Source organism: Rhinoderma darwinii, chromosome 2 (genome assembly GCF_050947455.1).
Source record: "Rhinoderma darwinii isolate aRhiDar2 chromosome 2, aRhiDar2.hap1, whole genome shotgun sequence".
Lineage (NCBI taxonomy): Eukaryota > Metazoa > Chordata > Amphibia > Anura > Rhinodermatidae > Rhinoderma > Rhinoderma darwinii.
The window spans coordinates 327319747-327344872 of record NC_134688.1 but is presented as its reverse complement, the minus strand read 5'-3'; the positions used below and the strand labels follow the sequence as shown (position 1 = coordinate 327344872).

Here is a 25126-nt window from a genome sequence, read left to right as displayed (position 1 = left end):
GAGATAAGAGTAACGTTTTTATTTTAAAAAAACAAGCATTTTTGGCCAAGTTATGACCATTTTTGTATTTATGCAAATGAGGCTTGCTAAAGTCCAACTGGGCGTGTTTAAAGTAAAAGTCCAACTGGGCGTGTATTATGTGTGTTACATCTGGGCGTGTTTACTTCTTTTACTAGCTGGGCGTTCTGACGAGAAGTATCATCCACTTCTCTTCAGAACGCCCAGATTCTGGCAGTGCAGACACAGCGTGTTCTCGAGAGATCACGCTGTGTCGTCACTCACAGGTCCTGCATCGTGTCGGACGAGCGAGGACACATCGGCACCAGAGGCTACAGTTGATTCTGCAGCAGCATCGGCGTTTGCAGGTAAGTCGATGTAGCTACTTACCTGCAAACGATAATGCTGCTGCAGACTCAACTGTAGCCTCTGGTGCCGATGTGGCCGACACGATGCAGGACCTGGGGCAGGAAGTGAGTGACGTCACAGCGTGATCTCTCGAGAACACGCTGTGTGTCTGCACTGCCAGAAGCTGGGTGTTAACGAACAGAAGTGGATGATGCTGATTCGTCAGCATCATACACTCCCATTCCTAAGGCCCAGCTAGTAAAAGAAGTAAAAACGCCCCGATGTACACACATAATACACGCCCAGTTGTACTTTTACTGTAAACACGCCCAGTTGTACTTTTGCAAGCCTCATTTGCATAAATACAAAAATGGTCATAACTTGACCAAAAATGATCGTTTTTAAAAAATAAAAACGTTACTGTAATCTACATTGCAGCGCCTATCTGCTGCAATAGCAGATAGGGGTTGCAAAATCTGGTGACAGAGCCTCTTTAAGGCTTCCATAAGTCAGGAAATAACAAGAAATAAAAAATATGCAGTTATTCAGGCCCAAGGGAAACATTTCTTCAAGAGGCAAATTATCAAGGCCCTAAAATTAGGGAACCAGGAAGGCAAGGGTCCAAACATATCTGCTGGAAGCGAGACTGCCCGTATTATACCAGGACAACACTTCCCAGCAAAATTCCCCAAACTGCAAAGGTGTGGATTGTGGACTAAAAGGGGGATAAGGAAGGACATTTATCAGTGCAACACTGGCCTGTGTATAAAGGATTGGGCACTGCGTAACACACATCTATGGGTTATTTTATTGTTTTTATTAACACAATTATTATACCACCTGACTATGCCCCTGATGTACTCTGCCCAGCTTACATGTACCCCCACATTATAAAAGGAAACACTAGCAATACTCAAACAAAACTACTACCAAGCAAATCCACGCTCCAAAAGCCAAATGGTGCTCTCTCCTCTCTGAACCCTACAGCATGCCCAAACAGCTGTTTACTTCCACATATATGGCATCGCCATACCCGGGGGAACCCTTTTAACAATTTTTGGGATGTGTGTCTCGAGTGGCATAAGCTGGGCACGACATATTTGCTACTGAAATAGCATATCTGGGAAAAAAAATTCATTTTTACTTTGCACCATCTGCAGCGCAATCATTTATGGAAAAGTCCTGTAGGGTGAAAATGCTCACTACACCTCTTAATAAATGCCTTGAGGGGTGTAGTTTCCAAAATGGGGTCACTTCTCAGGGGTTTCTTTTATTATTTTACATCAGAGCCCCTGCAATTGTGAACCGATACTTTGTTAATCGCCAAATGAGGCCTCAATTTTCCATGGTACTTTTTTACTCCTGAGCCCTATCAAATGTGGTCACTTCCAGGGGGTTTACACTGTTTTGGTCCCACAGGGGCTTTTTAAATGCGACATAGTGACCAGAAACCAATCCAGCAAAATCTGCACTCCAAAAGGCGCTCCTTCCCTTCTAAGCCCTGCCGTGTGCCCAAACAACAGTTTATGACCACATATGGGGTGTTGCCATACTCGGGAGAAATTGCTTTAGTTGAAAAAAATTAAAAATTTTGAGCTAATGCTACTGTTATTGAAGAAAAGGGATTGTTTTTATTTTCACTGCCCAATTCTAATAAATTCTATGAAACACCTGTAGGGTCAAAATGCTCACTACACCCCTAGATTAATTTCTCAAGTGGTATAGTTTCCTGAATGGAGTAACTTTTTGGGTGTTTTCATTGTTTTGTGACATGGCCTCCGCAAACCTCCAAAAGCCAAATAGCACTCTTATCCTTCTAAGCCCTGCCGTTTGTCCAAACAGCCGTTTTTGACCACATGTGGGGTATTCTTTTACTCGGCAGAAATTGCTTTACAAATTTTGTGGTGCCTTTTCCCCTTTAATCCTTGTGGAATTTTAAAAAAAATATTTTTAATTTCCACGGCCTAATTCCAATAATTTCTGCAAAAAACCTGTGCGGTCAAAATGCTCACTGTACCCCTAGATAATTTCCTTGAAATGTGGTTTCCCAAATGGGGTCACTTTTGGGGGATTTCCACTGTTTTGGCACCGCAAGAGCCCTTCAAACCTGACATGGTGCCTAAAATATATTCTAATAAAGAGAAGGCCCCAAAATCCTCTAGGTGCTCCTTTGCTTCTGAGACCTGTGCTTCACTCCATAAGCATACTAGGGCCACATGTGGGATATTTCCTAAAACTGCAGAACCTGGGTAATACATATTGAGTTGCATTTCCCTGGTAAAACTTTGTGTTACAAAAAAAATTGTTTAAAAAAGAATTTCTGCAAAAAAAAAAAGAATTTGGAAATTTCACCCCTACATTGCTTTAATTCCTGTGAAACGTCTAAAGGGTTAAGAAACGTTCTAAATGCTGTTTTGAATACTCTGAGGGGTGAAGTTTTTAAAATGGGCTGACTTATTGGGGGTTTCTAGTATATAAGGCTCTCAAAGCCACTTCACAATTGAACTGGCCCCTGTAAAAATAGCCGTTTGAAAATTTTCTTGAAAATGTGAGAAATTGCTGCTAAAGTTCCAAGCCTTGTAACGTCCTGGAAAAATAAAAGGACGTTAATAAAACGATGCCAATCTAAAGTAGACATATGGAGGATGTTAATTAGCAACAATTTTGAGTGGTATAACTGCCTGTCTTACAAGCAGATACATTAAAATTTAGAAAAATGCTAATTTTCTTAATTTTTCGCAAAATTTGGGCGTTCTTCACAACTAAATACAGAATGTATCGAGCAAATTTTGCCAGTAACATAAAGCCAAATGTGTCACGAGAAAACAATCTCAGAATCGCTTGGATAGGTAAAAGCATTCCGAAGTTATTACCACATAAAGTGAAAGATGTCAGATTTGAAAATTGAGGCTCTGTCAGGAAGGTCAAAAGAGGGCAGGGGTTAATGAGTGCAGTGCTGCTTCAGTGTGAGCAGCGCTACACTCTCATGTCTGCCGGGGCTTTAAGAGCCCCGGACTGCACACCCCCCCCCACTGTAGATAGCGCCACACACAACCCCCTGTAAATATTACAAACCCCCTGCAGATAGTGCTACCTAAGCTCCCTCTAGGAGCGGAATCCCCGGCCAGCTCTCTGGCCGGGGATTCCCCTCCTAGAGGGAGCCCCCGACGTCTCTCCATCCCCGCTGTAAATAGTGCCCCCTCCTGTAGATAGCACCCCGTCCTGTAGATAGCGCCACCTAAACTCCCACTAGGAGCGAAATCCCCGATGTCAGATCGCTGCCGGGGTTTCCGCATCTAGAGATCCATCGTCAGGGGATCTCTCTAGGAGCGGAATCCCCGGCCGAAACTCTAAAAAGCCCCTGGCGTCACTATCCATATATCGACAGAGACATCCGGGGCTCCGGCCAGATGGATTTCGCTCTTACAGGGAGCTACAGTGGTGCTATTTACAGGGAGGGGGTGCCAATTATGGGGGGGGGGGGGGTGCTGACACACACAGGAGTGGCGCTATCTACAGAGGAGATGTTGCTATCTACAGGTGGGTGTGGCACTATCTGCAAGGGGTGGCGCCATCTGCAGGGGGTGGCACTATCTGCGGGGGTGGCACTATCTGCGGGGGTGGCACTATCTGCGGGGGGGGGACGGGGCTATCTTCAGGGGGGTGGCACTATCTGCAGGGTGATGGCGCTATCTGCAGGGGGATAGCGCTGTCTGCAGGGGGTGATATATATATAGGGGTTATGGCACTATTTACATTGCCACTATCTACAGTGGGCAATGTGGCACTATCTACAGTGGTATTGCATCACTATCTACATGGGCACTGTGGTGTTTTCAGGTGGCTGCGACGAAAAAACCCTAACGAATAAAATTCATCCGTTTTTTTTTTAACGTCCATGAAAAATGGATGACAAATGTCGGTGAAGTCAGACGGTCAGGAAATGGAGTAAAATTTTGAGACACATTGATGTCAATTGTTAACTGCCCTTTTTTTCACGTCGTGTGAATATAGCCTTAGGCCTCATGCACACGACCGTAGCCTTGTGCACGGCCGTGATTTTCGGGTCGGCCAGCAGCGGAGTGTCACCCGCGAGCCGCCCGCAAATCACAGGGCTGTGCACATGGCCGCGGCCATTATTTGCTATGAGCCTGAACAGCAGAACACGGCCGTGATATGACATGACCGTTCCTTCTGCAGTCCAGGCTCCTGGGCCATGCACGGACCGTGGAAACCACGGTCGTGTGCAAGGCCCCATAGGAATGAATGGGGCCACCATTCTCCTGTGGATTTTCGGGGGAATTGCGGCCGCAAAAGCACGTTCGTGTGCATAGGGCCTTATAGCCCTCTTATCCGCTCACAGTGATCCAGGGTGACAGTGAGTGTGTGTGTGTGTGTGTGTGTGTGTGTGTATACTACTGTTCAAAAATTTAGGGTCACTTAGAAATTTCCTTATTTTTTAAAGAAAAGCACAGTTTTTTTCAATGAAGATAACATTAAATGAATCAGAAATACACTCTATACATTGTTAATGTGCTAAATGACTATTCTAGCTGCAAACGTCTGGTTTTTAATGCAATATCTACATAGGTGTATAGAGGCCCATTTCCAGCAACCATCACTCCAGTGTTCTAATGGTACATTGTGTTTGCTAACTGTGTTAGAAGGCTAATGGATGATTAGAAAACACTTGAAAACCCATGTGCAATTATGTTAGCACCGCTGTAAACAGTTTTTCTGTTTAGAGGAGCTATAAAACTGACCTTCCTTTGAGCTAGTTGAGAATCTGGAGCATTATATTTGTGGGTTCGATTAAACTCTCAAAATGGCTAGAAAAAGAGACGCCTCACAGGTCCTCAACTGGCAGCTTCATTAAATAGTAGCCGCAAACCGCCAATGTCAACGTCTACAGTGAAGAGGCGACTCCGGGATGCTGGCCTTCAGGGCAGAGTGGCAAAGAAAAAGCCATATCTGAGACTGGCTAATAAAAGGAAAAGATTAATATGGGCAAAAGCACACAGACTTTGGACAGAGGAAGATTGGAAAAAAGTGTTATGGACAGACTAATCGAAGTTTGAGGTGTTTGGATCACACAGAAGAACATTTGTGAGACGCAGAACAACTGAAAAGATGCTGGAAGAGTGCCTGACGCCATCTGTCAAGCATGGTGGAGGTAATGTGATGGTCTGGGGTTGCTTTGGTGCTGGTAAAGTGGGAGATTTGTACAAGGTAAAAGGGATTTTGAATAAGGAAGGCTATCACTCCATTTTGCAACGCCATGCCATACCCTGTGGACAGCGCTTGATTGGAGCCAATTTCATCCTACAACAGGACAATAACCCAAAGCACACCTCCAAATTATGCAAGAACTATTTAGGGAAGAAGCAGGCAGCTGGTATTCTATCTGTAATGGAGTGGCCAGCGCAGTCACCAGATCTCAACCCCATAGAGCTGTTGTGGGAGCAGCTTGACTGTATGGTACGCAAGAAGTGCCCATCAAGCCAATCCACCTTGTGGGAGGGGCTTCTGGAAGCATGGGGTGAAATTTCTCCCAATTACCTCAGCAAATTAACAGCTAGAATGCCAAAGGTCTGCAATGCTGTAATTGCTGCAAATGGAGCATTCTTTGACGAAAGCAAAGTTTGAAGGAGAAAATTATTATTTCAAATAAAAATCATTATTTCTAACCTTGTCAATGTCTTGACTATATTTTCTAGTCATTTTGCAACTCATTTGATAAATATAAGTGTGAGTTTTCATGGAAAACACAAAATTGTCTGGGTGACCCCAAACTTTAGAACAGTAGTGTATATATATATATATATATATATTTTATTTTTTTATTTTTTTTGTGATTTGTCTGCTCATAATAAAAATTGAAAACATGGAATTAATTAAACTAATCTGGAAAGTGAAAGCCTCATAAGTCTTGTTGCAGTTGCAAAGATATTATAGTTTAAAGAAGTGCATATCAGAAATGGAAAATTTGACTTGGACACACGGGTATAAATTACCCTTGGTCATGAAAGGGTTAATTAAAAATACAAAAATGTATGACATTTTGTAAAAATTGAAATTTTTCCAGATTTTTGAACAATGTGTCACATATGAACATACATACTTTGTAGCGTCCATGGCCACGGGCCGTCGGGTTTACTCACCTCCTGACGCCCGCAGCCATGGATCCGTGAGTGCTGGTCCCCATCTCCTTCCTAGGAGACGCCAGCGCTCCCTTCCGCTCCGGTCTGCTGTCTCGTAGGGTGCGCAAGCACGCTCGTGCCCGCTCTTAAAGGGCCAGCGCGTGCACCTGTAAAACAATCATCATCAACCAAATGATTTCATGGTCTATAAGAAGGCCCCTGCCCTTCTGATCCTTGCCTGAGCGTTGTTAGTTTATCCCAGTCTGTCTTGCAAATGGTCCCTTAGTGTTTCCCGTTCCAGTCATTACCCGTGCCCTGTTACCTGTATCCCGTGCTATTCTTGTTCCTGTGCCTATTAGTGTCGGAGTCGTGTCTACTGCACCTGCTGTCGTTGCCACGTCCAGTGTCTTCTGCCACGTCCAGTGTCTTCTGCCACATCGGATACTGCCCGCCACGTCTGGCGCTACCTGCTGCACCAACCTCCATCCGTGCTGAAGCCACAGCTACTGTCTGGACTAGTTCAGGTTACATAGTATAGTTACATAGTTTGTACGGTTGAAAAAAGACACATGTCCATCAAGTTCAACCAAGGGATGGGAAAGGGGAAGTGGGATGGGAAAGGGGAAGTAAAAAATTTCTACACATAGCAGTTAATATTTTTTTGTTCTAGGAAATTATCTAAGCCTTTTTTAAAGCCATCTACTGTCCCTGCTGTGACCAGCTCCTGCGGTAGGCTATTCCATAGATTCACAGTTCTCACAGTAAAGAAGGCTTGTCGCCTCTGCAGGTTGAACCTTTTTTTCTCCAGACGGAGGGAGTGCCCCCTTGTTTTTTGAGGGGGTTTTACATGGAACAGGATTTCACCATATTTTTTGTATGCGCCATTCATATATTTATATAAGTTAATCATGTCCCCCCTTAGTCGTCTTTTCTCAAGGCTAAAAAGGTTTAGTTCTTTTAATCTTTCCTCATAACTTAGATTCTCCATGCCCCTTATTAGCTTCGTTGCTCTTCTTGGTATTTTTTCCAACTCCAGGGCATCCTTTCTATGAACTGGAGCTCAGAACTGGACTGCATATTCTAGATGAGGCCTCACTAATGCTTTGTAAAGTGGTAATATTACATCCCTGTCCCGCGAGTCCATGCCTCTTTTGATACACGACAATATTTTGCTGGCCTTTGAAGCAGCTGATTGACACTGCATGCTGAAATTTAGTTTATGATTTACAAGTACACCCAGATCCTTCTCAACAATTGACTCCCCCAGTATAGCTCCCCCTAGGACATATGATGCATGCAGGTTGTTGGTACCCAGATGCATAACTTTACATTTATCTACATTAAACTTCATTTGTCAAGTGGAAGCCCAAACACTTAGTTTGTTTAAATCTGCCTGCAATTCACAAACATCTTCCATAGTCTGAACTATATTGCATAGCTTGGTGTCATCTGCAAAAATAGAAATAGTGCTATTAATCCCATCCTCTATATCATTAATAAATAAGTTGAATAATAGTGGTCCCAGCACTGAACCCTGTGGTACACCACTTATAACTGGGGACCATTCAGAGTAGGAATCATTTACCACAACTCTCTGGATACGGTCCTTGAGCCAATTCTCAATCCAATTACAAACTATACTTTCTAAACCTATAGTCCTTAATTTACCCATTAGATGTCTATGAGGAACAGTGTCAAATGCCTTTGCAAAGTCCAAAAACACTATATCCACAGCGGCCCCTCTGTCTAGGCTTCTGCTTACCTCTTCATAAAAACAAATCAGGTTGGTTTGACAACTTCTGTCCTTCGTAAAACCGGGCTGGCTGTCACTTATAATACTATTTATTGTCACATAATTCTGTATATAGTCCCTCAATAGCCCCACAAACATTTTCCCCACAATTGATGTTAAGCTTACTGGTCTATAATTACCCGGCGAAGACCTAGAGCCCTTTTTGAAAATAGGCACCACATTTGCCCTGCGCCAGTCCCTTGGCACTATACCACTCATGAGAGACTCTCTAAATATTATGAAGAGGGGGACAGAAATAACTGAACTAAGCTCTTTATGAACTCTAGGGTGTAACCCATCTGGTCCCGGGGCCTTGTGTACATTTATTTTATTTAATTTAGCTTGGACCATATCTACCCAAGTGTTACTAACTACTATAGACTTTCGTATAGACTGTGACCTGGTCAGCTGCGTTTCCGCTACGGCGGAGCCGCCTAGTGGGTCCACATACCCTGTGATCGTGACATACTGTACACATTTTTTTTAAATTAAATACATATTTCTATCTTTTTACTCTATTTTGGCATTTTTGGGAAAAAATTATTTTTTGAGCAATTTAGAATTACATTTTGTTTTCTTGCACCAAGCCAAGTTTTCAGAGGCTCATAGGTGTCAGAATTATGGAAACCCCCATAAATTACCCCATTTTGAAAACTACACCCCTTAAGGTATTTATTAAGGGGTGTTCTAAGTATTTTGACCCCATAGTTGGAGAGGGATTGAGTTGCCAGAACGATAGAAACTCCCCATGTAAGACCCCATTTAGAAAACTAGACCCCTTATGGTATTTATCTAGGGGTTTAGTGAGTATTTTGACCCCACAGTTTTTTGCTGAATTTAATGCAAAGCAGGTTTAAAGACAAGTTTATTTACACAGCGCACATGAAAATGATGAAACACACCCTAAAATGAATCACCCTGTTTCTCCTGTTTTCAGAAATATCCCCATTGTGGCCTCAATCTGCTTACTAGATGTCTGGCTGGGTCAAAAAGCGAGGGCCCTTTGGCTTTCAGGGCACAATTAAATAAATTCCAGGCCCCATGCCATGCATTTAGAGGCATTGAGAAATTACCCCGTTTAAAAAAACTAGACCCCTAAGGCCCTATTCACACGACAGGGTTTCCCGGCCGCGTGACGGCCGTTCATAAAATGGCTGTCACATGGTCGCAGTAGGAACAATAGACCCCAAATGGGGCTATTCACTTGACCGATTTTTTGAGGGCCCGGGAAACCGGGGCGTAAAAATATGGGACATGTCCTATTTTCGGCCGTTTTCCCGGTCGTCCGACTCCCATAGAAATCTATGAGGCCGTGTAATACATGGCCATCACTTGAATGTGCTCCAAGTGACGGCCGTGTATTCCGTTGCTCGCTCTCTCTCCTCCTCCTCCTCCTCACAGTGCGAAGCGCATGTGAGGAGGAGGAGGGAATTTTTTTTGTTCCCTGTAGGAGCTTCGGCAACGCTGTAGCCGGGTATTGGGGATTCCGCTTAAGGTGAAGTCCCTGACTTCACTGTCCATATATGGACACAGCGATTTCTGAAGCGGAATCCCCAGTGATGTTGCCGGTGTTTCCGCTCCAGGAGAAGTTCCTGACTTCACTGTCTATATATGGACACAGTGACGTCAGGGACTTCTGAAGCGGAATCCCCAGTGATGTGGCCGGTGTTTCTACGAGCCTGTACTCCGCTACATCGACTTTCTGGGAAAAGCTGAACAAAAACTAATCGGTGGAGCACTCACAAGAACTTATGGCAGCTTTTAGTGAATGGTGGGGGTCTCAGTGCTCGGACGCCCACGAATCAAATCTTCTGACTTGTCACTATGACATTTCAGAAGTTTGTTGAACGTTTAATTACCCATTATTTTTTCAGCACTAGGGTCTTCACTATACGATCTTTACCAAAGTATTATTGCCTGTCGGTGTAAAACTGACAGGCAATCTATTAGGCCATGCCTTTGTTAGGCCCCCGACAGGAAACTTCGATTGCTACCGTTGGAGCAGAAGCCGGCTGATGACAGCCGAGCACCGGCTCCAGCCTGCATGGGACACCCGTGAAGGACTCTGATTAGGCCGCCGTGAAATAGCGGCGGCCTAGAATAAGGCCCCTTGATGACTGCCGTGAAAAGGTGTATCGGCGGTCAATAAGGGGTTAACGTGGTGGTTCCTGTTCTCATAAATAAAAAAACATAAGTGTAGCCCGTTGTGCTCTCGCACACCTTATACAGTTTGACACCGTATCGGGCACTTTTGGAGGGGATGAACTGGTGAAAAGATAGACGGCCCTTAAAAACTCATAGGAGACTCGTATACAGATCATTTTTGGTATGGGGTATATAAATTTAAAAAGGACTCTTAGGAGGGAGATAATTGGGATTTATCGGAAAAATGCATGAAACGCATTATGGTTTCATAGTGCATTCGGGTCAATATGGCTGCAAACACAGGGGTGCTGTGGGTAGCGCCGGTAGCCCAGTAGGATCAGATTGATTGTTCTTTTTTTACTAACCCCATGTTTAGGGTAATTCCCCAAATTTTTTTTATTTCTGAGACAGTTGTGAGGATCTATGCTCTGGCATAGCAAGACCTGGGATTTTCTGTCACAAATTGTCTGACATATAATTTTTTCTGCTGGACAATTAATTCCAGCACCTGATCTCCTATGAACAATTCAAAAAAAATCATAGGGGGTAAAATTTGCGACATCTGGAGTCGCTATAAATGGTGAAATGTTTGTGAAGAAACCGCAGGATGCCACATTGCGGGAGGGACTGCATTACTAGTCCCTGCTCTTGACGGTTCAATGGTACCAGCTGCATTCACCACTAAATGGGCATATAAGGCCCTGACGTTGATTGGCGTCAGGACCTTGCATGAGCCACGCTGGAATGTTGAGGTATGTGTTTTTAATTGCCAATGGGAGGAACGGTCGCAGTCGTTGTGCCACAATTTTGTCTTTTTTGTACGCCGACTTCGCCCCTTTTGGTGTAAGTTATAGCGGAAATCTATTTCACTCTGTGGGGCACAGCAAGGTAAAGGCCAGTACCATGCCCCTTAATCGGACAACCCCCTTCAGAGAATTAAACAAATAAAAAATAATGCTCACCTTCTCTTCTACCCACTGGGTTTCCTCAGGCTCCCACAGCGTGCTGCGGCTCATAGAAGGTCCTGACGCCGAGCCGTGTCAGAATGTTGTGTGACGTAGCAGTGATGACGCGGTGTGCTGCGTCCCATATGACGCTGCTTGGTGTCAGAATCTTGAGCCGCAGCATGCTGAGGAAGCCTGAGAGGACCTGGAGAGGAGGGGAGTATACTTATTTTTTTTTTTTATGTACTATGGGGGGCAGAAAGATGCAACTGTTTATTTAAAGGTGTACACCTGTTGCATCTTACTCAGAGTAGATAGCGAAGACTGGCGTATGAAACGTCAGTGTTAGGATATCTGCCCCAAAGTTCATTTGAACCACCACGTGTCAGAATAGAGTCATGGTTAAAAGGTAATTGGCACGTATGGTGGTTGGGTGATACAGCGCCAATGAAGGTGGGCAGGATTATCTCTATAACATGATAGTTTTAACGATGGACAGGTGTGTGTGTGTTTTTTTTAAATATTTCATGTTAAAAGAAAATGCTAGGACTTGGGTACAATGAGAAAGTGCCACCCAATGGTGCATGCATAAATAGGGACAAATGGAGAGAGGACATGTTTCCTCTTCCGATTCCCCATTATATTTCCATCAGTTCTTTATGTCACCAAGTATTTTGTGAATGGAAAGCTCTCCACACAAACACCTGTACTCATCTGTCAGGGAACACATAATATGCCCGTGTGAACAAGGCTTTGTTAATGCAGCACAATACCGCACTGCTGCATACTTCTCTATGTAGATTGGTAACTCAAAGTTGGTACAGTGCCACTTTGATGTATTGTTTTTTGCCATTATCTTGTGCATGTTTTATATAAAAAGCAAAAATAGTATGTTTTAGCTTATTTCTAAATTAAACGTATATTGGGCTGATATAGAGACGCCATGTTACGCGCTCTGCACTCTTTTATATCAGCGGCTGTATATTACTAATACTACTCGTAGTAAACCACTACTCCAAAGTCGCCACAATTGTTACGCGTATATGCGTCAGGAGAGCAGTTTCCCTCCCTATTTTTTTCCCCCTTCTAGCAATGACATTTTGACCGGCGTTACCGACAAGGAGGCAAGACTCCATAAGTCCCACCTCCTCGGCGGATGTAGTATTCTCCAAGAACATTCCACAGAAAAAGTGGTCAATACGCATGCTCGAATAATTTGTGCCGATGGTGGATCAAAACATTCTCATCATGCGCCTGCGCAATTAAGTAGGCGTGGTATACTGCGCCTGCGCAGGAAGTGCAGCTTTTAGGCGCCTTTGTCCTTCCGCCATTTTGCTTGTCCAAAGCGCTGATTGGGCTCCGTGCTCCGGTTCTAGAACCAATCAGAGCGGAGAGCAGAACCGAGACCGGGAGAGGTGGTGAGTAGGACCGGGGGAGAGAGCCAATAACACCACGGGGAGGGAGAAACATGACCTAAACTGCACAGCCAATAACACCAATGTACTAGGCAGTAACATAAATAGCCAATCCGGGAAGACAAAGCCAATGACTCCCGGAGAAGAAGATTCATAATCCAGTAGTCAGGCGGCAGTGAGGAGAGCCGTGACAATGTTGACGCTGTGGGCTAGATGCGAGTGCTCGCGTATTAGATAGGAAGCGTCCTGTAGTAACCGTAAACTGCGAGAGCTGTTGTGTGGATACAGTGGAATCCACGTCTAGACAAGTCCTGGTGTTGTGACTGGACTCCTTGTAGGGTGCCACAGGGGCAGTAAGGCTATGTTCACATTGCAGGATTTAGGCGCAGATCACACTCCGCATCCAATTTACATGAGGCAGAATGGGGCTGATCCATGCGTGGGTCTACTGGCACGTTTGTGGCAGTGATTCTAATGTGTTCCCTGGATACTTTGTAAAATACACATCAGGATTTGCCGTTGTCAGATTTTCATGGCTGTTTTGTATCAGTGTCTCCAAATTTTCATACATTTCCAGTCCGTCTGTCTGTTTTTAATGGCCGGGCCGTTTAAAAAACGGATGCGCTTAATTAGGCCCCATGCACATGACCGTAAAAAACCTCAGTTTTTGCGGTCTGTAAAAACGTAGCCATTCACTTTCATTGAACACTGACACCTTTCCGTAGCACTACGGAAGGGTGTCCGTGCCGTGGAAATGTTCTGGGAATTATGGAACATGTCGGTTCTTTAGCATTTTGCGGGCCGTGCTCCCATACTTTGTATGGGAGCACGGCTCGAAAATGCGGCTGTCAGTCAGCGGCCGGCCGTGCCCGCAATCACGGGCCGTGATTGCGGGCACGGTCGTGTGTATGGGGCCTTAGTCAACTTTTTTTTTGTTGGCCAAACCCCCTGAAAACAGTACAGTGCCCAAGGAGATAGCGCCACATCCCCCCCCCTCCTGTGGATAGCGCCACATCCCCCCCCTCCTGTGGATAGCGCCACATCCCTGCCCCTCCTGTGGATAGCGCCACATCCCTGCCCCTCCTGTGGATAGCGCCACATCCCCCCCCTCCTGTGGATAGCGCCACATCCCCCCCCCTCCTGTGGATAGCGCCACATCCCCCCCCTCCTGTGGATAGCGCCACATCCCCCCCCCTCCTGTGGATAGCGCCACATCCCCCCTCCTGTGGATAGCGCCACATCCCCCCCCTCCTGTGGATAGCGCCACATCCCCCCCTCCTGTGGATAGCGCCACATCCCCCCCCTCCTGTGGATAGCGCCACATCTCCCCCTCCTGTGGATAGCGCCACATCTCCCCCTCCTGTGGATAGCGCCACATCTCCCCCTCCTGTGGATAGCGCCACATCTCCCCCTCCTGTGGATAGCGCCACATCCCCCCCCTTCCTGTGGATAGCGCCACATCCCCCCCCTTCCTGTGGATAGCGCCACATCCCCCCCCCTTCCTGTGGATAGCGCCACATCCCCCCCCTTCCTGTGGATAGCGCCACATCCCCCCCCCCTTCCTGTGGATAGCGCCACATCCCCCCCCCTTCCTGTGGATAGCGCCACATCCCCCCCCCCCTTCCTGTGGATAGCGCCACATCCCCCCCCCTTCCTGTGGATAGCGCCACATCCCCCCCCCTTCCTGTGGATAGCGCCACATCCCCCCCCCCTTCCTGTGGATAGCGCCACATCCCCCCCCCCCTCCTGTGGATAGCGCCACATCCCCGCCCCCCTCCTGTGGATAGCGCCACATCCCCCCCCTCCTGTGGATAGCGCCACATCCCCCCCCTCCTGTGGATAGCGCCACATCCCCCCCCCCTCCTGTGGATAGCGCCACATCCCCCCCCCCTCCTGTGGATAGCGCCACATCCCCGTCCCCTCCTGTGGATAGCGCCACATCCCCCCCCCTCCTGTGGATAGCGCCACATCCCCCCCCCCTCCTGTGGATAGTGCCACATCCCCCCCCCTCCTGTGGATTGCGCCACAACCCCCCCCCCCTCCTTAGAAACTCCTTTACGTTGGCATATAAGTGACAGCACTACATTATGCTGCCCTCCGTGAGGGCTGATAAATGGGCATGACAGATTCCTTTTAATTTACTGCAGTGGCCTAATGTTCCGGTTTAAGGCCTCATGCACTGAGTGGTGTGCACAGCCGTGATTTGCGGCTCAGACGTCCGCAGAGTGTCACCCGCGGGCCATGCAAATTAATTTCAATAAGCCCGGACTGCAAAATACAGCCGTAATAAGACATGTCTTATCTTTTTGCGGTCCGGGCAATGCACAGACCATGGAAACCACTGTCGTGTTCATGGGCCCATTGAAATGAATGGGGTGAATTGCGGCCGCAAAAATAAGTTTGTGTGCATGGGGCCTAAAAAAAAGCACTACAACTTTCCAATATATTTTGGGGCAGATTCATTAACTCGGCCCTGCTCTGTTTTTGACTACTGTTGCAGCGGAGTTTTGGCACTTTTTTTATTCGTCTCATTTATTATATTTTTTGCACCAAAGCACAGTAATTTGTGACAAGCTTGCCATGTTGCGTTGTAAGCTTTGAATATGATCGTAGTTCTTGGGATTGTAACACACATTTTTTTTAATTTTATGGCTTTTTTTTCTGACCATCACGTAGACAGCGTCTTAACCTTATGTTTAGGTTCCATTCCGGGTTTTGGCTTAAAAAATAAATGCAATATCTGCATCAAATCTGCAATGTATGAACAAGGTCACAATCTTCCTGCTCTCAACTGAAAAGAGAATACAATTGTATCCAGTCTAGGCAATTCTCTGACTTAAAGAGGCTCTGTCACCAGATTTTGCAACCCCTATCTCCTATCGCAGCAGATAGGCGCTGCAATGTAGATAACAGTAATGTTTTTATTTTTAAAAAACGAGCATTTTTGGCCAAGTTATGACCATTTTTATATTTATGTAAATGAGGCTTTCTTAAAGGCATGGTGTTGCCAGAAAAACATGTTTGTTTTTTTTTAATTAAACATTTAGTGTGTGGGTGATTAAACATTGTTCAAATTTTTTTTATTTTTTTCACGAGTCAGGAAATATTATAAATTATTTCTAATTTATAATACTACCCATTTTTGGTCACTAGATGGAGCTATTTCCCAAAATTGCAGCATTGCAACATTGGGTTAAAAGCCCTCGCTCTAGTGAGCTCTCAGCATCCCCCCCTCCTTTATCCTGGCTAGTGCCGGGATAAACGAGGGGTTTGAACGGTGTAACCTCCTACACTGTGTGTCGCCATTTTTTGAGCTAACACACAGCGTAGTAGGTTTACATACAGTAGTAAACACACACAAACACGAACATACATTGAAATCTCTTACCTGCTCCTGCCGCCGCGGCTCCCTCCGGCCCGTCCTCTCCGTTTGCTGCCGCTGGTCCAAGTGCACAAATCCGGAAGCCGCGACCGGAAGTAGTAATATTACTGTCCGGCCGCGACTTCCGGTCCACAGGAAAATGGCGCCGGACGGCGCCAATTTCGAATTGGACTGTGTGGGAGCGGCGCATGCGCAGTTCCCACACAGACGCCGTACACTGAAGTCAATGGGACGGGAGCCGTTCGCAGTCCCTATGGGACTGTGGCTGCCGTATTCCATGTCTGTATGTGTCGTTAATCGACACAGACAGAAATGGAACAAAAAATGGCAGCCCCCATAGGGAAGAAAAAGTGTAAAAATAAGAAAAAGTAAGACACAAACACACAAATGAATATAAACGTTTTTAATAAAGCACTAACATCTTTAACATATAAAAAAATAATTTGTGATGACACTGTTCCTTTAAGTACAACTGGGCGTGTATTATGTGCGTACATCGGGGCGTTTTTACTTCTTTTACTAGCTGGGCGTTCTGACGAGAAGTATCATCCACTTCTCTTCAGAACGCCCAGCTTCTGGCAGTGCAGACACAGCGTGTTCTCCAGAGATCACGCTGTGACCGTCACTCACTTCCTGCCCCAGGTCCTGCATCGTGTCGGCCACATCGGCACCAGAGGCTACAGTTGATTCTGCAGCAGCATCAGCGTTTGCAGGTAAGTAGCTACATCGACTTACCTGCAAACGCTGATGCTGCTGCAGAATCAACTGTAGCCTCTGGTGCCGATGTGTCCTCGCTCGTCCGACACGATGCAGGACCTGGGGCAGGAAGTGAGTGACGTCACAGCGTGATCTCTCGAGAACACGCTGTGTGTCTGCACTGCCAGAAGCTGGGCGTTCTGAAGAGAAGTGGATGATACTTCTATACACAACGCCCAGCTAGTAAAAGTAGTAAACACGCCCCGATGTACGCACATAATACACGCCCAGTTGGACTTTTACTTTAAACACGCCCACTTGGACTTTTGCAAGCCTCATTTGCATAACTACAAAAATGGTCATAACTTGGCCAAAAATGCTCGTTTTTTAAAAATAAAAACGTTACTGTAATCTACATTGCAGCGCCGATCTGCTGCAATAGCAGATAGTGGTTGCAAAATCTGGTGACAGGGCCTCTTTAAACGGCCACTAGCTTTTGTAACCACTTAGTCTGAAATCATAGTATATTTGATCGCGAACAAATCAGCAACTCACTTTGATTAAAAAATTTACGGCTTCCACTCGAAAAACCTGTTTGAAATCCCTGCCACTAGGGGTCTCCCTTTGTAATTTGCTGTCACTCACTGTTGCAGAGGCAAACCCGTCTTTATGCAGGCTCGCTGAGAGAAGGGGGCTAAAGGGAAGGGGGCACACTTCAAATAGCCGTATCTCGGGCTGACAGCGTTTCTGGTGGTATATGAAAGATGAGATTCTTGTCTTTTATATGCCACCAGGATCAAAGTTCTAGCTGTGACACAACCGGAGATATCACCAGGTAAAGACACAGTTGGGAATGGAAACTGCATATAGTAAGTACACAGTTTCCATTCCTGACTGTGATTTCAACTGGCGAGACCTCTGGTTGTGTCACAGCTAGAACTGCCATCCTGGTGGCATATGAAAGATTAGGACTTTGCGCCAGTAAAGTCTGGACAAAAGAGGCCAATAGGCAAAGTAAGGCCGGATTCACACAGGTCAGGTTTGCTGCAGATTTTGTATGTATTTATTTAAGCCAATACCAGGAATAACAGAAGAAATATATGAAAGGAAGGCCTTACAGGTCTGCTCTCCTGGATCCAATTCTGGTTTTGGCTTTAAAAATGCATTCAAAAGCTGCAGCAAATTTGCACTGTGTGAATAAGGCCTAAATGTTGCCTTCACTTCTAACAGTGGAAAGATTGCAACGCATCAAATCCAGTCTATAAATTGCGCTTGTTTTTGCATGAAAATTTTAAATCTGTATTAAAAAAAAAACCTGCAATATAAGTGCGGAGTTCGTTTGCGGTTTTGATGCAGAGTTTTTGCATCAAATTTTGGAACGTGTGCATGTAGCATATGAAGTGTAGCCTGCAGAATTTCTGTTTGGATTTTCAGTGCGGAAATTCCACAGCATTTGCATGAGAGAAATTAACATGCTGCAGATTGAGAATCTGCGTTTCTATGTTGTTTTTTTTGCAGTGTGAAAATTTGTTAAAATTTCATCCACGTATGCTGCAGCTGTGCTTACCCTGCTTGTGGGCGAACCTGAAGTCCTCATACACACGATGGTATTGATTTTGCGGTCCTTCAGACCGCAAAAGCGAGTACTGCGTTTATGGAGTTCACTAGCAGATTGCTGCTTTAGCAGACCCGAGGCCTAACAATGGCCTTCTGTCTGCCAATTACGGATACCTGTTATGTCCCGCCCAGAGGTGGGGCCTAAAAGGCGCGCAAAAAGATGGCTCAGGAGCTGAGCCTGCGAAATCAGCTGCATGTTACAGCCGACACCCTGCTGTAACGCCAAGGAGCGAATTGGTATTGCTGCGTCCGTAATAACCTGCACAACAGGTTTTTGGTGCCATTTATGATGTCCGCCGTAAAAAAAATAATAAAATCTTTCTTTGACTAAGGGCTGATTCAGACGACCGTGAATTGCGTCCGTGCAGGTCGCGTGGTTTTCACGCGGCACGCATGGACCAATAGAAGTCTATGGGGCAGTATAGACAGTCCGTGCTTTTTGCGCAGCGTTTGTCCGCTGCGTAAAAAGCGCGGCACGTTCAATATCTCCGCGTATTTCGCGCATCACGCACCCATTGAAGTCAATGAATGCGTGAAAACCACGCAGGTCGCACGGAAGCACTTCCGTGCCAACTGCCTGTTTCGCGCACCAGCTGTCAAAAGGATGAATGTAAACGGAAAAGCACCACGTGCTTTTCTGTTTACAAACATCCGAATGGCGTGTCATCATATGATGCTGCCTCACGGAGCAGGTAAGTGGCTTTTGCGCAGGCAAAACGCTGCGTGTTTTGCGTGCGCAAAAACTCCATGGTCGTCTGAATCAGCCCTAAGGCCCTGTTCACACAGTTTTTTGCCAAGGTTTTCCGCGGCAAAAAACTTCCGGAATTGACTCCCATTAATTTCAATGGGAGGTGGAGGTGTTTTAAAAGAAGCGACATGCCCTATCTTGAGGCGTTTTCCGCCTCAAAAACCCCATTGAAATTAATGGGAGACGGAAATAAACACGTTTTTTTACATTAATTTTGACGCATTTTTTGTCAAAAAACGCTTGTGGTTATTCCATCTTTCTGTTGAAGAGATAGCTTAAAAAAAAAAAAACACAAAAAAACGCGTGTGGTGGAAAACTACTTAGAAAATTCTGGCTGGAAAAATCAGCTCTGTTTTTTTTTTGCCTTGTTGTGATGCAAGACGTGTGATGAATTTAACCTCCATACCTCACGTAATAGTAATTAACCACATCATGTACCTCACACATTGAGAAACATGATGGGGTTAATTACTATTAATGTGAGGCACATTCAAAATTCATCACACCTCGTGCCTCACATCAGAAAATGGAAGAACTTTTTATTTTTATTACAGTTGGCAAGGTTTTGGTATCGAAATCACAATACTACACAAAGTATCGGTATCAAAGTCCAAATTCTAGCATCGTGACAACCCTAGTATGTATATACATATGTGAAATCATTCCGTTCAAAATAGGGAAAAAAATTGACAAAATGTCATTCATTTTTGTATTTTTAAAATTTACGCAAATCGTATCAGTTTACTTTTACCACTAAAATAAAGTACAACATGTGACAAAAAAACAATGTCAGAATTACTTGGATATGCAAAACTATTGCAGAGTTATTCTCTGATCAAGTCAGACGTACCAGATTTTGAAAATCCGACTTGGTCATTAAGTGACAAACAGGCCCGGTCATTAAGGGGTTAAGAAACTTTTTAAATGCTGTTTTGAATACTTTGAGGGGTGCAGTTTTTAAAATGGGGTGATTTATAGGGGGTTTCTCAACTGAACTGGTCCATAGAACTTTAGCAGCATTTTCTCACATTTTCAAAAGCCTTTTTTTTTTTTTAAGCCTTTTAATGTCTTGGAAAAATAAGTGTTCAAAATACGATGCCAACATTAAAGAGGCTCTGTCACCAGATTTTGCAACCCCTATCTGCTATTGCAGCAGATCGGCGCTGCAATGTAGATTACAGTAACGTTTTTATTTTTAAAAAACGAGCATTTTTGGCCAAGTTATGACCATTTTTGTATTTATGCAAATGAGGCTTGCAAAAGTACAACTGGGCGTGTTGAAAAGTAAAAGTCCAACTGGGCGTGTATTATGTGCGTACATCGGGGCGTGTTTACTACTTTTACTAGCTGGGCGTTCTGAAGAGAAGTATCATCCACTTCTTCACAACGCCCAGCTTCTGGCAGTGCAGACACAGCCGTGTTCTCCAGAGATCACGCTGTGACGTCACTTCCCCAGGTCCTGCATCGTGTCAGACGAGCGAGGACACATCGGCACCAGAGGCTACAGATGATTCTGCAGCAGCATCAGCGTTTGCAGGTAAGTCGATGTAGCTACTTACCTGCAAACGCTGATGCTGCTGCAGAATCAACTGAAGCCTCTGGTGCCGACACGATGCAGGACCTGTGAGTGACGTCACCGATCTGCACTGCCAGAAGCTGGGCGTTCTGAAGAGAAGTGGATGATACTTCTCATCAGAACGCCCAGCTAGTAAAAGTAGTAAACACGCCCCGATGTACGCACCTAATACACGCCCACTTGGACTTTTACTTTTAAACACACCCACTTGGACTTTTGCAAGCCTCATTTGCATAACTACAAAAATGGCCATAACTTGGCCAAAAATGCTCGTTTTTTAAAAATAAAAACGTTACTGTAATCTACATTGCAGCGCCGATCTGCTGCAATAGCAGATAGGGGTTGCAAAATCTGGTGACAGAGCCTCTTTAAGTAGACGTATGAGAAATGCAAACTAGTAACTATTTTGTGTGGTATTACTATCTGTTTCTACAAGTAGATACGTTTAAATTTATATAAGTTTTTCACATTTAAACACTGAATGTATCGACCAAATTTTACCACCATGGGTATGTTCACACGCAAACTCAAAAACGTCTGAAAATACGGACCTGTTTTCAAGGGAAAACAGCTCCTGATTTTCAGACGTTTTTTAAGCCACTCGCGTTTTTCGCGGCTTTTTTTACGACCATTTTTGGAGCTGTGTTGTATAGAGTCTATGAAAAACTGCTCCAAAAATGTCCCAAGAAGTGTCCGGCACTTAAAAAACGGCCCATCGGAACAGTGCCATTTTTCCGATTGCAATCAATGGGCAGATGTTTGGAGGCGTTCTGCTTCCGATTTTACGGACTGAAAATAGGCCGTGTAAACGTACCCTAACTTAAAGTACATTGTGTCCCGAGAAAACAATCTCAGAATCGCTTGAAAAAATAAAAGCATTCCAAAGTTATTACCACATAAATTGAGATATGGCCTGGTCCATTATTTGAAAACCGGCTGTGTCCTTAACCCCTTTGCACTCCACGACGTACTATTCCGTCCATCGTTGGTGCTCAGTGATGGAATAATATGTCCTGGGAAAATGCATCGCCATTTTTCCCCGGCGCTTCATCGAGCTGTGATGGCTGCTGTTTCCGACAGCAGTCTATCACCGCTCCGTGGCCGGGACCACTCGTAGTGGTCCCGCCTCCGTGATCGCTGCTATTGGTTAGTCAGTGACGACCAACCAATAGCAGCGATCGCATTCATTATTTCCTGCTCTGAACTCCGATACTGCCGCACAGTTGGAGTTAGTTAGTCATAGAGAGTGGTTGTGGAGAGAGTCAGTGCAGAGTAGTTTCGAAAAAAAACAAACGATATATTCGTTGTTTTTTGTTTTTTTGCTTTTCCCACTCCTGTCCTTGTCACCCACGTTTTTGGTCAGGGATCTCTGTCATTGACCACTTTTGAGTCTTCAGGGCCACCTTTCTTGGTCCCTGGGGATTATTTATTTATTTTTTTCTTTATACAATATAATAAAAAAAAGCTTAGTTTAGAAAGTTAGCAGCTAGTTAGTTTAGTATTTTGGTTAGTTAGTGTCAGGGAACCGTCAAAAAGCGTAATTAGATATAGCTTCGGAAGTTAGCGTCAGGAATCCGTCACCGTAGTTAGGTTTAGTGTTCGGGATCCATCACTGTAGAGTTCACATAGAATCAGTTGTTAGTGTCAGGGAATAGTTAGGTATAGCGTCAGGGAATTTGGTGTCAGGAATCCGTCACCATATTTAGGTTTAGCGTCAGGGAAGCTCGGAATAAACTACTTAGGTTTAGTGTCAGGGAATCGTCGCCGTAGTTTAATTTAGTGTCAGGGAAATTCACATGTAATCTAGTTAGGTTTAGTGTTAGGAACCCTCGCCCTAGTTAGCTTTAGTGTCAGGGAAGTCCACTCGTTCTATAAAAACAAAACAAACAATAAAGTTTTAGGTAGCAGTCTATTGCTTGTAGTTAGGGAAGTATACTTTTATTTTGTTCTTGCAAAGTTTTCTAAAGTGTTTTTTTTTTGCTGTATACATAATACACAAGACACGTGTCTAAGCACACAATTTGCATGTGTCGAAGCACATAAATTATAAAGATGTCCCAAAGGTAAATTTCTGCCGAAGAGGCCTATGCGTTTCTTGCCTCTGACACAGACTCGTCGGATGGCGAGACTCTTTTTTTATTTGTCAACCTCCTCATCCAGTGATTAAGAGGAGGGACCCCCTAGGAGATGCTCCAGGACCACCACCACCACAGTTGAAACCCCTGGGCGAAGTGACCCTATTTGGACTACCACACCAGACTATTATGGACCCCAAATCCCTGAGTACACAGGCAGCCCAGGGTTAAATTTTAATACGGCAGGGCTCAGTGAGATTGACTTTTTCAAGTTTGTACATGTGTGATAAATCCATTGCCCCGCTCCTGAGTCCTGGACAAGTGTGCGCCGTCAGGATGATGCGATGCGGCTGCGCTAATGATTGCCGTTACTGAAGACAGAATATGGTGGGCGCACTACAAAACACCCCCATGTTCTGTCTTCAGTGCCTGAACCGCTGCTCATTAGTGCAGCGCCGGCTGCACCACCTCATGCTAACCGCATGCACTTAATGTCAGGAGCAGGGCAATGGCTGTATTACACAGCCGCAGCCCCCCTCTATAACGGCGGAGATCAGAGAAACCTCTCATCTCTGCTGCTATTCCCCTGAATGCTGCGATCACAGCTGACTGCAGCATTCAGGGGAAAATGAGAAGGGGGATGCCCCTTGGTTCGCATCACAGGAATCCCTGTGACGCGATTGAGGGACATACCATATATGGGCAGACAGCCCAGGGTCCATTGAAGGACCCCAGGGCTGTCTTGCCATATTTCCTGTTGTTAGGGCATACTTGGGTATGTCCTAACAACTGCACATACACCTGTTTTACAATAAACAATAAGAAAGTCTCAATACATAAATGTATACACATTCGGTATTGGCGTGGCCGTAATAACCTGCACAACAATTTTTTTTTGCGTCATTTATGATGTGTACGCTAAACTGCTTTCTTTCACTTAGGCCTTATTCACACGAACGTGTTATACGTCTGCTACATGTGTGTGATTTTCTCGCGCGTCGCACGGACCTTTAATTGAATGGGGCCGTTCAGACGGTCAGTGATTTTCACGTAGCGTATGTCCGCTGCGTAAAACTCACGACATGTACTATTCTTCCCGTGTTTCGAGCAGCACGCACACATTGAAGTCAATGGGTGCGTGCAAATCGCGCTCGGCACACGGAAGCACTTCCGGGTGCCGTGCGTGATAAGCGCAACAGTAGTAAAAAGAATGAATGAAGACAGAAAAGCACCTCGTGCTTTTCTGTTTGTAAACCCCCAACCAGAGTGTCATAATGATGCCGGCTGCGCGAATATCACGCAGCCACGCACCATTTGCTGATGCCACACGGATCTTTTGCGCGTGCAGAACGCAGCGTGTTTTGCGCGCGCAAAACGGACACGTCCGTGTGAATAAGTCCTTATTGTGATTAATTTAACCTCCATGTGCCTCACATTAATAGTAATTACCCAATCATGTACCTCACTCATTAACCCATTATGACTGGGAAACATGATGGGGTTAATTACTACTAATGTGAGGCACATTCAAAATTCATCACACCACGTGCCTCACATCAGAAAATGGAAGAACTTTTTTTTTACTGTTGGCAAAGTATCATTTCGTTATCGAAATCGCAATACTACACAGTATCGGTATCGAAGTCCAAATTCTGTTATCGTGACATCACTAGTACTCTTATACCTCACCCCGATCTACTGCATGGTCATGTCCAGGATGCATTATGAGGCAATACAGCAGTGCCCACCCTGAGATTACCCCAGTTTTGACCGTTTGTATAAACTGAGACCCCTATTAGACCATTTCAGTGCCCGGTTTGCCCAAGCATACACCCCCGAGAAGTGTATTTCTGTTTGAGTCCCTGGTACATTTTAAAAGGAGGCTTCAATTCCGCCAGGTATGGCGTGAAAATATATAAGTTGTGCGAGAGTGTATCAGGGTATACTTACAAATTTAGGATTTTTTTAAGGGTAGGACACCAGTATTCAGCCTCCAGTTTTGCCCCCCCCCCCCCCCTTACTGGGAGTTAACGCAAAAATTGTGTGGGATTTGGTGCACCCACTGCTGGACCAGAGTTACCAACTCTACCTGGATAATTTTTATACCAGCGTCCCACTCTTCCCAGGTCTGGGGTTAAAGAGAACCTTTCAGTACCCCAGACCTGTGCAGCTGAGTGTACCATGTTATAGGCACTGCTGCACAGACCCTGGGGAACTTTAAACTACCTATCTAGCCTTCTCTGTTTTTTAG

General features: G+C 45.2%; 1 protein-coding gene across 5 annotated transcripts in view; it reads left to right on the top strand.

The window, feature by feature from the left end:
• The first annotated feature begins 12656 nt into the window (after positions 1-12656).
• NFYA (nuclear transcription factor Y subunit alpha) overlaps positions 12657-25126 on the top strand; it is a 38216-nt gene continuing 25746 nt past the window's right edge. For 3 of the 5 annotated variants that reach the window (XM_075853634.1, XM_075853632.1, XM_075853630.1), the window contains exon 1: positions 12657-12784. The gene's annotated coding sequence lies outside the window, so the exon portion shown is untranslated. The remainder of the gene's footprint in view (positions 12785-25126) is intronic. The other 2 variants (XM_075853633.1, XM_075853635.1) reach the window with 2 other exon arrangements.